Below are 13,118 nucleotides of genomic sequence, written 5' to 3'. Positions count from 1 at the left end.
ATACATTGGAAATCTTGGCACGTGCCCAAAATGACCACAGGAGGCTCCTTAGCTGTAGGGGCGCTTCATTCTCCATCTCCCGTGCAAAGCATTCTTTCTCCCAAGCACCATAAGCAAGTCAACAGAAATGCTGCCATTTTAGCAAATATTCTGCTATAACAAGCAGATTTCTGGCTTTTTTTGGTGCGGATATTGCACATTAAATGCATAGCAGACTTTTTAAAGCAAATTTTGAATTAAGCTTTTCCAGCAATCTTTGAAGCATTCAAAGCAACATTTAATCATTCTAGCAGATTCTTATTTTTTTTATTTTGCTGAATTGTTTCCTAGAAATGATTTGCAGTGCTTATTTTTTGATGATATAGACATTACAATGAAAAGTCTGTCCATTGACTTGGCCCATTTGATTTCTTTATTAACATAATGACTTACGAAAAGTATTTGATAATGCCCTTGTTGCCTGCAAATGTGACATTGTAAACATACACATAGATATTTACATGCCTTGTATGTTTTTTTTATAGTATCCACCACATTCCCTTAACAACTATAAATTATAATTAATTATAATTGATACTTCTACTACTTGAAAATTTCTGTTTGTCATGGTTCATCATCATCAGCCTGGTTACGCCCACTGCAGGGCAAAGGCCTCTCCCATACTTCTCCAACTACCCCGGTCACATACTAATTGTGGCCATGTTGTCCCTGCAAACATCTTAATCTCATCCGCCCATCTAACTTTCTGCCGCCCCCAACTGCGGTTCCCTACCCTTGGAATCCAGTCCATAACCCTTAATGATCATCGGTTATCTTCCCTCCTCATTACATGTCCTGCCCATGCCCATTTATTTTTCTTGATTTCAACTAAGATGTCATTAACTCGCGTTTGTTCCCTCGCCAAATCTGCTCTTTTCTTATCCCTTAACGTTACACCCTTCATTCTTCTTTCCATAGCTCGTTGCGTCGTCCTCAATTTAAGTAGAACCCTTTTCATAAGCCTCCAGGTTTCTGCCCCGTACATGAGTGCTGGTAAGACACAGCTGTTATACACTTTTCTCTTGAGGGATAATGGCAACCTGCTGTTCATGATCTGAGAATGCCTGCCAAACGCACCTCAACCCATTCTTATTCTTCTGATTATTTCAGTCTCATGATCCGGATCCGCGGTCACTACCTGCCCCAAGTAGATGTATTTTCTTAACACTTCCAGTGCCTCGCTACCTATCATAAACTGCTGTTCTCTTCTGAGACTGTCAAACATTACTTTAGTTTTCTGCATATTAATTTTTAGACCCACCCCTCTGCTGTGCCTCTCCATGTCAGTGAGCATGTGTTGTAATTGGTTCCCTGAGTTACTAAGCAAGGCAATATCATCAACAAATCGCAAGTTCGTAAGGTATTCTCCATTAACTCCTATCCCCAATTCTTCCCAATCCAGGTCTCTGAATACCTCCTGTAAACACACTGTGAATAGCATAGGAGAGATCATATCTCCCTGCCTGAAGCCTTTCTTTGTTGGGATTTTGTTGCTTTCTTTATGGAAGACTACGGTGGCTGTGGAGCCGCTATAGGTATTTTTCAGTATTTTTACATACGGCTCGTCTACACCCTGATTCCGTAATGCCTCCATGACTGCTGAGGTTTCGACTGAATCAAACGCTTTCTCTTAATCAATGAAAACTATATATAAAGGTTGGTTGAATTCCGCACATTTCTATACCACCTGATTGATAGTGTGAAGACCTGCCAAGGCCTGCCACGCTCTTGTTAATGCTATAGAATTCCTGTACGTTACCAGCTATATCCTTATTAATCAGAAATTCGACTTCTAGTTCTCGTCTCTCTGTTAAGCCCCGGTAGCACAGGACGTGCTCGCTTTTTAGCATTGTATATGCTTCATTTGTCCTCCTAACTTCACATTGCCCTATTATATCCCATGTACTGCCCTCTAATTCCTCCAGTAGCACTGCTAGACACGCCTCACTAGATAATGTTCTAGCGTTAAACATTGCCAGGTTCATTCCAATGGCGGCCTGTCCGGATCCAGAGATTCTTAGCACCCTTTGCTGCGTCACAGGTCTGACCGTCGCCGTGGTCAGTTGCTTTGCAGCCGCTGGGGACTGAGGGCCGGGGTTTGATTGTTGTATTCATATAAGAGGTTGTGGCCAGGTATTGCACCAGGGTGGCCAATCCTGCTCTGGTGAGGGAGTGCGTTACTGGTTCTGGTCACCGGAATCAGGCTGCACTCCAGGCCTGTTTATGCACTTTTATCAACACGCGGATTTTTTTTTTTAATCCAGTGGAAAATTTCGCGGCACCGAAATTCGAACCATGGTCCACTTGCACACGAGGCGGATACTCTGCCACTACGCCACCGCTGCCCCCCGTTGTCATAGTTGACCTTGTTGAAATATTTCTTAACATATATTTAGTAGACTGAAAAGTATTTAGCATACCCTAGCTGACTTTCACTGCTGCATATTAGTGGAATATTCGCTAGAGAAATACACTAGACTTCCTTTAATTCAAGTTTGGTTAATTCGATCCTGTCCGAAAGTCCTGTCCGCTGCCCATGCATTTATATAGGCCAAAACTTTAATTATTTCTATCCTAAAATGCGCCTTTGCTGAATAAATTGAATAGTCAGCATGCGCTCACTGACCCTTATAGTCACCCCAATAGCAACACCTTTATTGGAAATGTATGGCTCGGCAACGCTTAGGGGACAGTTAACTCACAAGTCCCCTTTTGAAAACGCTTACTTTTGGCCTGCCCTAGGAGGATCTTTAAGCAATAACTGTAGCTCACAATGTCTGATTATGGCATTTGCCCAATTTTTAACACCCTCCTTTTTTTTTTTTTCAAGTAAGTTGGGTCAAAGATTGTCTGTGTGGTGCAAACAGACAAAATAAAAAACTGCTTTCGCCGCAATTGTATGCTTTACATAACACAACTATATTGCAGCGAAGCTGACTTTAAATATCATGCGGCAAAGCTGACTTCTATAAAACTGGTTACTGTGGTGCAACAAATGTTAGGCTATTGCCCATTTTGGTTGCAAAAAAATAGGATGCACCTTATATTTCTACTTTGTTTAGGACCTTTCGTGTCAGTTCTATGTTAGTTTTGTACTTCCGACAATTACGCGAGTAGGAACCCTTACGGGTGTGCTATAATCAGGCGAATACTGCCAAATGAATCAGTGGTATGGTTTGCGCTTTTCTCTGCATCTCGTTTATATAATTTGACTCGCCGGATAATTCGATCGATTTTCTCAGTCCTGTCAGGGTCAAAATAACGGAGGTTGACAGTATAGCGACACTAGTTTACAGAGTGAAGCAGTGTATGCGATTCCTTGTACTGTGCTTTCATGCTTACTGGTATACTGGGTGCATACTTCACTGGCCAGTGTGCATGTGCCTGGTAATTCATTTTGTTGAAGCGTCACTTGCTCAATTGCTTTTTGGTGCCTTTGCTTATGATGGCCTGCATGCGTGTCACATTCACAAGAATGAATGCAGGCATGATTGGGCTTATTGAAATGTATCACGCGGAACTGACAACCGTCTAGACGCACCAGCCTGCATTTTTACAGCGATGGCTGTAATTGGTTCTTTCAGCTTTTAACGTGGATGTATGCCCGTCGTTAGGCTGCACCACAAACCTTTTCACAACCTCCCTAGTTGCTCCAATCAACTGCTCTAATGTTGTCTAAATGTTCCTCATTTAGCCTGAGGCTCTCCTTTGCGACCTTCTAGCATTTTCTTTTCATTTCATCCATGCCAACTTGCTGGGAGCTGCAGCTCTCGCCTGATGAGGGCAGTGCTTGGTTCATTGAGAAATCATCACATTACGCTTTCATTACTTTTCCTACCTTGTTGCCCAGCCTGGTTTTATGTAATTGCAAGCGTGCAACATGTTATGCTTGCTAGGCTTGCTTTGTCTCCTCGTCTGCCTTTGCTTTCTTTCGCAGTGCTCTGCTTGTTTGTGAAATTTAGGGGAATCCAGCTGACTCCAATTTTTTACTGGTTTAATTAAGTTAAACCACAACATTAGGTTCAGTGAAAATGAGGAATGGAACAGAAATTGATAGGCATGAAGTTAATAGATAGGAAGCTGGCAGTATGCACTAGACTTAGAGAGGAAAGACTGGTAGCTGAAATCTTCGTTAAGTTTAGGCGGAAGAATTTGCAGCTGATGTAATGTACGGAACAGATTACAAGTGGAGTATTACACTAGCAGCAAGAGTGCAAGGTAAGGGAAAACAAATTGAAGGCAGCAGAGGATTACATGCAATGATCAGGCTAAAATATTTGCACGTGTAGGATGGAATTGGCTGGTGCAATACAACAGCAATTGGAGATTACTGGGAGGGAGGCCTTTGTCTTACAGTGGACATGAAATAGGATGGTGATAACATAACCCTTTCAGCCACGAATTACGATTGACTGTTGATAAATGGGTGAAAGTTAACATAATTTTATGCCAGGGTGCTGGAGACTTCAAAGCAAGCAAGTCAAGGTGGGATGAGAACGACTGAATTTTATAGAGAGCCATCATAATCATAAAGTAATTAAATATTCATTTAATGTGGAGTCGGTCATGCTACGTCTCTTCATCAAAAATATTAATTCACCCGCTCAAGTTGCATGCACAGGTTAATTGTTGGGTGCAAGCATACCAACAAAGTAAAGAAAATCTTTCGCAATGGCTACTTAAACGCCCCACTTCAAATGACCCATCGAACAGGGCAGTGTCTTTGCCAAAGCGGTCGTCTGAAGCGACACCATACTCTCAGAAGTGAAATGGGTGTACTTTAGGAAAGCAGAATGTTCAATTTACTCAATGTTCATTGTCTATTCCTTGCAACCACTGCACAGTAATGGCATAATGGCAAAAAAAGTCGTGTCCTCAAAAGTGTATGCTGAGACTGAAGGGGCCAAAGTTCTGCAAATGTTGGCATCAATTTCATATGGAGTGTATGCAACCTCATCAGTCGGGCTTTCATTTTCGGCAGGTTTAACAAGTTAAGCCATTTTATTTACTGTGTTCAAAGAGTGCAGTAGGGCATTTAAAGTGTCAGTATAGGAAAACATAAAGCTAGATTAGCAGATTACATTTGTGAAATAACAAAAGTAGAGCAGTGGTTTTGTATGCCAGAAAATTATGTAATTGTGAAAGGGGGTGTACCAATGCTATATTGAAGCTCTGACACCAGCTTCCCATGGTGTTTTAGATTGCAGCACTCTCTATCAGACGTTCAACCAATACTTCTTGAGAAAGATCTGAATGTAAACACCTGTAAAACAAAACATGGTTATCGTGACACCATTCTTTTTTCCTTGTAAGGATCGCCTCACTGTAAACACAAAGTATGCACTAACAGCATCCCATGTAAAAAAGTATGAGAATTCTGAATTGTTATGACGGCCATTTAAAGTAGATGCACTCGCTGTAGATGTGTACAGGTATACATTTTTCCTGTTGTTCGTATAGGGCCAAAATTAGCAGCAATGCAGAGCAGTCCATGAAAGCATGCTATGATGTCATCAGTGCTTTTACTTGGGCATGCAATTTAGAGAAACATGTTCGGTCCTCTTGTCTTTTATTTATTGATTAACTTGCATTTATGCAGAATAATTGTTGTTCAGCGAAATGATTTAGCAATGCATTTATGCTGAACAAACAGGAGTTTTTGAAGAATATTCTGTCAGCGTTACATGACTGTTTCCTGTTTTTGCTGTTTCTAATGGTAATGAAAAGGCCAAATGGGAGGGTTGCACTTTTCAATTCATGATGGCTTTTTTTGCATCAATTATCCTTTGCTATGTTCGAAGTCTTATTCAAATCCATGCAAATGCAGATGAAGAATGTGTCAAAGACAGTGCGACAGCTTATACAGATTTCTTTTAGTGAAAAGCCTGGATGCAGAAAATTCACTAAAGGAGAGCCCGTAGTTTGCTGGCCTACATACAGCCTGTTTTGTCGCCAACAGGCAAGTTGTGGTTGTTGACAAGCTTATGCAACACTGCTTGCAACATTGCTTGAGCATGTGGCCATGAATATTTGCAGCAGTAAAAATATTTGACACCCAATAAAGTTATCGCTGCATTGTGTGCAAGTGCCGCAAGGCAGGGACTTTTTTTATCTCTGACACATCTTTTCGTGTAGCTGTAACCAAGTTTTACTAACTGTCGTCATGTGCATACACTTCACATGTTCATTTGTGAATGTTTGCAGATGTGCATAGGACCAGAGGGCAAGGATGAAATGTGTTTCTTTTTAGGGAAAAGAATGTTCAGAAATTGTGACAACATAACAAATTTTGATATGTTGCCAGCATTAAAGTTGTTGTGCTTGTGTGAAATCTTGAAAATAAGCTTAGCTGGGTCGATGACTTTTACAATGGCTCCTTAAAACTACTTTTTGCTCATTAAAGAGAATAAATTACTGTTAGCATGAGATAGCACTGAGCTTTACTGTACTTTGTAATGCAATAGTGTTCACACTGTTTGAGATCAGGGCAATATGAAGATCTGGACACGTAGCATTTATTTCTGCGGAGCCATGTCTTATGTAGCTTTTCTGCAATGCTCTGTAAAAAAAAGATCTGAAGAGCTGCTTTACTATATGAAATGCCGGTAAGGTGTGCTTTTACTTGCTTATATTTGAGTTTGCTTGTTGTACAGTCTGTAATTGATTGACAGAGCAAAATAATTTTTCGCGGCTGTTTGTTCATTCATGCATGCACTGTTTTTTTATGCGATACCTTCTGAAACTCATTTGCACTGGGATGATGGACGCATCTTTGAACACATGACTTGCACTGTTGGCAGCAGGAGTTTGTGGGCATGCAAGCATAGACGTAGTCACAGTGCAGCACCATGTAATCCACCAGTTGTGGCTCACTGGCTACGATGTTTTGCTACTGAGCACAAGTTCATAGGTTCAATTTCTTGCTGTGGTGTTTCGGTGGGGGCAGAATACGAGTTTTAAATGCTCATGTATGTTTAGATTTAAGTGCACTCATATCCCGTTCATTTTTTTTTTTTTTTTTGGCATTGAACCACAATTTCATTTGATTTGCTGTGCCATGTGACCTTGCGCACCTGCTGTTACAGTCCACGATTATGTTGAGTAGACATGCTCAACATAATCTGGGGCAGGTGTCTGGGACAGGAGTGAATTGCAGCTTCATCATGTGCAATGCATCCAGATCAGAAGAAACTGATTGTTGAAGGAGCATTAGCTCGTGATAAAGCTAATGTGTGATACAGCTAATGTGTTATGGACCTAATGCTCATGGCTTTGACGCCATCTGTCAATTCAGAACTCGTGTTATTGTAGTTGTTAAAATCAGCAGTCCAAGATGATCATTGGTGCAACAATAGAGATACAAACAAGTGCACCTGCAAGAAAAAAAAAAGTGTACATAGCACAGCAATTCATGTGTTATTTGTGGACTGTTTTGTCTTGGTGAACGCGTGCCTAGTGTCCACAAAGCCCTTGCGCATCACTGGAGTTTTGTGCAATATATAGCATAATGAAACCCTGTGCATCCATTCTCCTTCAACTTGGAATTGAGAGATAGCTTTTCTGTGCCACACTACATATGAAGTGTATTTCTTCAAAAGCTCTTCATGGTAGTGAATTAGTAAGCATTGGTAAATTAGTGAAGTTGTGTAATGCAGTGCTAGATCCTTTAATGTATGCTAGCATGCGCAGCTAATTAAAACTCGCTTCTAGTTATGTTTGGCATAGTACGTTTGTTAAGGCATCAGTTTCTGGGAACTTTTATTTGAAGCTTGCATTTGGAAATGCCGCAATAGGCATTTGGAAGCATTGGAAGAATTGAAGGAAGCACGAATAAGAATGAAGAAAATAATGATAAAAAAAGAAAATATGTGTCCAAAGTGGCTCCACAAAATCTAGCTTCTGGTGCCCTTCCACTTTGGCAATGCACAAAAGTAACTATTGGAGAAAGCAGCCAAGTAATGCTCCAGTAGCTGGTGCATTCTCTCACAGTCCAGAGCATTTACTTTTGAAATGACTATTCCACAGTAGCACTCCCTATCCTCGTTGTAATCCTGTGATGAGAATATTAGAGTTGCTATGATCATAAAGCTCACTTTACACAAGTGCTGCATTTGGGACCACTTCTGTCTACAGGATCCAGTGTCAATACTTTAAAAGAGCGGCACTCTCTTTATTGAAAAAAACATAGATTATGTTACCTTCTGTCCGGGACTCCACTGTTACAGCTGAGTGGAAGGCGTGCCAGAATAATCATGTTTGGCAATTGTGCATATATGAACCATCATTCTCAACTACAGCTTTATGATGGTAGTGTAGAAATATAATTTGTTTGGAGCTTACATGCTGTGCAAACTCTTACTGCCTACAGGGGACAGTATGGAAGAAAAAAAAGAGCTTGTAGCGACAGTGTGTAAGAATAAGCCGACTATAATGGGTTTTTGTAAGTGTATGGCCTTGTGTACAGACATGCAACTGTGTTTGTATATAGCGGGTACAATTAAAACATTTGTATTTCATGGCTGTAATATATTTTGACAATATTTATGGTGGGTTATGGCTTACAAGTTTTGTGGATAGTATTTGTAAAATAAATTATCGGTTTGTGGATGCAGGCCTTTTTACGTGACTGTCTTGTTTGAATATTTTGCACTTTCTCTTCCAATCCCAGCAAGTACTGGCTCAAATTTTTTTGTCACGTAATGTTTATAGTTTAGCTTACTTCTGGAACTCCATTGCCAGGTTCAGCCACTTTCCATCTAAGACAAAGGCATTGATGGTTGCATTTGGGTAGGAATAAAGAGCAATTACCACATGTTATTTGTGAGTTTAATATATATTAAACATGATTTCCAAGCATCTGCTTTAATGTCCATGCCTCGCTGCTTTTATCCCAGCTGCTTAAATCTTTTTAAAGATACACTAAAAAGAACTGTTGAAATTAAGCTGTATATTCGTGATGTTTGTTTCTGGAATAGCGAAATGACCACTGTTACCGTGAAAGAAGGTTTATTAAGCCAGAAAAAAATGAAAATATAACAAATGAGTGGCAGCACCACCTTGAACTTTCCACGATGGCACCCTGCCACAACATGGATTCTGACAGCTTCTGTTCGGGTCTGGTTATTTATTTGCTGGTAAACAACGATCTAAAGACTCAACCTCGCAAGCTTATAAAACTCTTTCTGCAGTGACATCGCCAAAATGCGAGAAAATACTTTGATGAAAAACTTTATTTATCCCTCTTTAAAGTACTTTGAAATTCATGCGCAGATGTGCTAGTGCTGGAGTGGCTGCATAAAGTTCAAAAAGAAAAGTTTCACCTTCGTTTTCTTTGGTATTGTTCACCTGCCTTCTACAAAATGAATCGGAAATAGTTTTAATGTAACCTTTCTAAACTGTTTTTAAGGTTCTCTTTAGTGTCTTCTTAAAGTGCTCCAAATAACTACCAATACTCTTGTTGCTTTATTAAAATTATAACTCGGATTTTCACATTCTTCAGCAGCCTGATTTGAATAATCTATGTAGTACTGGGTGTCCGAAAAGTATCTGTGCATGTTGGGAATGACAGTCTTAAAATACGAAGTTGTATTAATGGCAGTGCATTGATCACTGCAGGAAATGCTTAAATTGTCCACCACTGGCTAGAAGACGTGCTGTGTATGAGGATAGCTCTTGTACACCTGTACTTTGAGTGCATCCCACAGACATATCAGAGCAACTACAGGTCTTGCACAGGAATATCGCATGTGAAACTGCCATGTCACTCACAGTTGTCGTCGTAGTATTGTTTATTTTCTCACTGCGCAGTTACTCTTCAGAATACATTGGATCTTTTGACTCATTCACTTTGGAGAACCATTTTTTTATCAATTTCTATTGGAGACATTTACGGAGCATAATGCAGCATCAGCCCTTCTGGGCTAATGGGCGATCTCGTAATGCAAGTGTTCCACCTGGGCCTTTTGATGCATCTGATGAGATGGAGAACGATGCAAAAAGTGACAACTCTTGTTGAGCGGAGAACAGTGGTGTTCGAGAAAGCACTAATCTATGATCAGTCTATGACAACCTATGATTTAGCCCAGTTGTATAACTGGTGTAGGTAGGTCATAAAATAAAGGGTTACATGACAGTGGAGCTCGTTAATGCAGTCATTGATTCGGTGCTCCTTTATTCTGATATTTGTTTGCTAAAATTTTTTTTTGTTAAGGTTTGCCAATCGATTTAGGCTTGTAAGCATTGAACAGATCTGTACAGAAATGTAAATGATAGACAGTTTCCAATAAGTTCTTTTGCTTTCCTGTCTCGTCATGTGTTCTCATATTCCAGAAAGAGGAGGGGGGGGGGGTGATACAAGGAACCATTAAGGATTCTTTGTTGCATATTTGTATGCCATTATATTCGAGTGTTGCACACTGAATGTGGCTTCTATGGAAAGCATGTTTTAAAGGCGAAATCTTGTGTTTAAGGGCGAAAGTGCAGTCGCCAATTAGGTTTTCATTAAATCACAAAAATGAAGAGTCTTACATGTGTTACTCTTTCATTAGCGCTAGAAATGTGCTCATTTTCAATGCTTTTAAGTTTTAAGTTTTATTTCAGGATTTAATACTCACAACGCATACTGCAATACATAATATTATAGTCTGATCACTGGTGTTTTGAATAGATGTATAGCAGTAATGATTGCTATTTAGTGCTATTAATAAACGCTTGTCTCTGTTTGTCACCTCTTTTGCCATCCTTTGTCCAAGTTCACCCTTTCTAACATCATAATTTCTCAAACCATTTTTGTGAATTCTTATGTGCAACTTTAAAGAAGCACCTCAAGGTACACGAATGAAAGTAATATTTTCACATTTTTAGTATAAATATTCAGAGAATGAAAAATTTGGAATGTACAAAATATCCACCTGGTTCCTAGTTAGTTACAAAATTTTCTGTCAGATCATGCAAAAAATTGTGAAGTATTGTTGACAGCCATAGCGATACCCACGCTATGCTGGAAAATAGTAGCTATACAAATGTGAAAACAGATAAGGAATATTGTGCAGGGAGCACTTGCTTTTACTCGTTGCAGCAGGAGCGTGGTTTGTTTTTTACCGCATTCTTTAGGCTTGCGAAACAATGATTGTCAGGCCAGGGAGCATGCAGAAGCCTCCCCATACTTGATTATTGTGTTCAATCAGCTTTTCTGTGCAAGAAAGGTGGTCTAGTGTGCTTTCAACTGGTACTGGAGCCTCCACGTGCTTTGTTTAGTTTATAATATATATATATATATATATATATATATATATATATATATATATATATATATATATATATATATATATATATATATATATACACACACACATTGCTGTACACTAATGTGGAGTGTCGCACAATATTGTGCGGTAAAGAATAAGGGCACTTCCAGAGGCAGTGCTGAAAATGTAAAGAAAGAAAGACATTAGACATCTAGTCGAGCTTTGGTCGAAGGCTGGTCTGAGATCGACTGCCCGCTCTTGTGTATGTGACAACCCCACATTCATAGAATTGCTCATAATTTATACATATGCTGTCGAAGCACTGATGTTTAAAAGCAACAGACGGTGGGGAAAATAAAGTTGCACTTGATATAAGCGTAACATAATTCTCAAAATAACATGCACTCATGAGCATCTGCGGTTGTTTGAGACATAGTTAAAACAGCCTATACATCGGATTGTAAAATTGAACCCAAGGGGAGCTTCTGTGTCTTCACTGTTCTGTCATTTAAAAATTATGTTGCACAGTCAACCAAAGCATGCATTTTTCGTCTTTTTATTGAAGAAGTGGAAGGAGCACTGGAGGCTAGTTTGAATGATACCTCAAGTTGAATTTTTATTTTTCCAGACACCCCAATCGGCCAAATATTGTCAAATCTGACAAATAGTTAAAGTTCAGTGGTCATTTCAGAAAGTGCAATGATGGTGCTAGTAGAATAATTCCAACAGAAATATTTAACATGTCCAGAAACTGTTGATCAAATTGATTGATTTCTATAGGCTTAGTAATGAGAGAGTTAAGAGACAAGGTGCTCATTTTTTGAAGGAATCCTGTTGACATCAATCTTTGGTTTTTTTAACTTTCTCAACAATCAGAAACTTGAAAAAAATTTAATTGAAAGCTACACAACGTATAAATTCTTGGCAAATTTCTAACCTAGTTAGTTGTCACTTTTTACCATGGACATTGTAGGATAAATACAGAACCTAAAAGCACTTGTTGCCTGACTTCAAGTCCCGTCTTTGTCTGAATCAGGCAAAAAGTTCACTGCTACCATGTGAATTTTTTTATGTGGCTGGACAACATTGCGATGACTGTCCTACCATTTTGAGTTTGACAGAGGTTATTGAACATGTTTATTTTTATGACCGCAAATTGGACTAGTTTGGATTTGTGATAACAAAGTTCAACGCTGATATGAAGGACGAAGAAGAGAATGTATGAAAGGGTTTGTCTTTCATTTTAGTGCTGAGTTTGGTTTGTTACCATGAATGTTTTGTTTTTGACAGTCCCTCTGTCTTCATCCCTTTATTAAATCTTTGTGTGTGGGGGGGGGCCTTGCCCTTGCCCTTGGACCTTGTCCAAATAGACATGTCCATTTTATCTGTTGCTAAAGTGCTGATTGGTTGGGGGCACTTGTCTCTTTCCCATGTGTACCCCAACCCAGAGAATCAGAACTTTAGCATCAGACGTTAACGGACATGTCCGCTAGGTGGACACTTACGGAATACACCTTCCCCCACGCCCTTCTTGCTTTGCAGAGTGCTCTTCACAAGTATTCTAGAAAGCCTCTTCAGGTTGTATATAGTTGCCCAATAAAAATGAGATTTGTTACTGGTTATATGATTTGCTCCAGTAGGTGATTATGCATGTGCATGTGTGTATGTGCAGATGGGTACGTGTTCATTGTGGTGAGTTGTAGCAGAATGAACCTTCAGCAATCATAACTGCTATGGAGCTGCAAAAGTCCTGGAATAGAGCAGGAACATTCTTGTTACACGAATCTATTCTAGCAAGCAAGAGAAACTGCGTGATACCTTTTGTCACTCATT

The sequence above is a fragment of the Dermacentor albipictus genome, chromosome 3 (genome assembly GCF_038994185.2).
Source record: "Dermacentor albipictus isolate Rhodes 1998 colony chromosome 3, USDA_Dalb.pri_finalv2, whole genome shotgun sequence".
NCBI lineage: Eukaryota > Metazoa > Arthropoda > Arachnida > Ixodida > Ixodidae > Dermacentor > Dermacentor albipictus.
Note: the sequence above shows the minus strand (reverse complement) of the source record.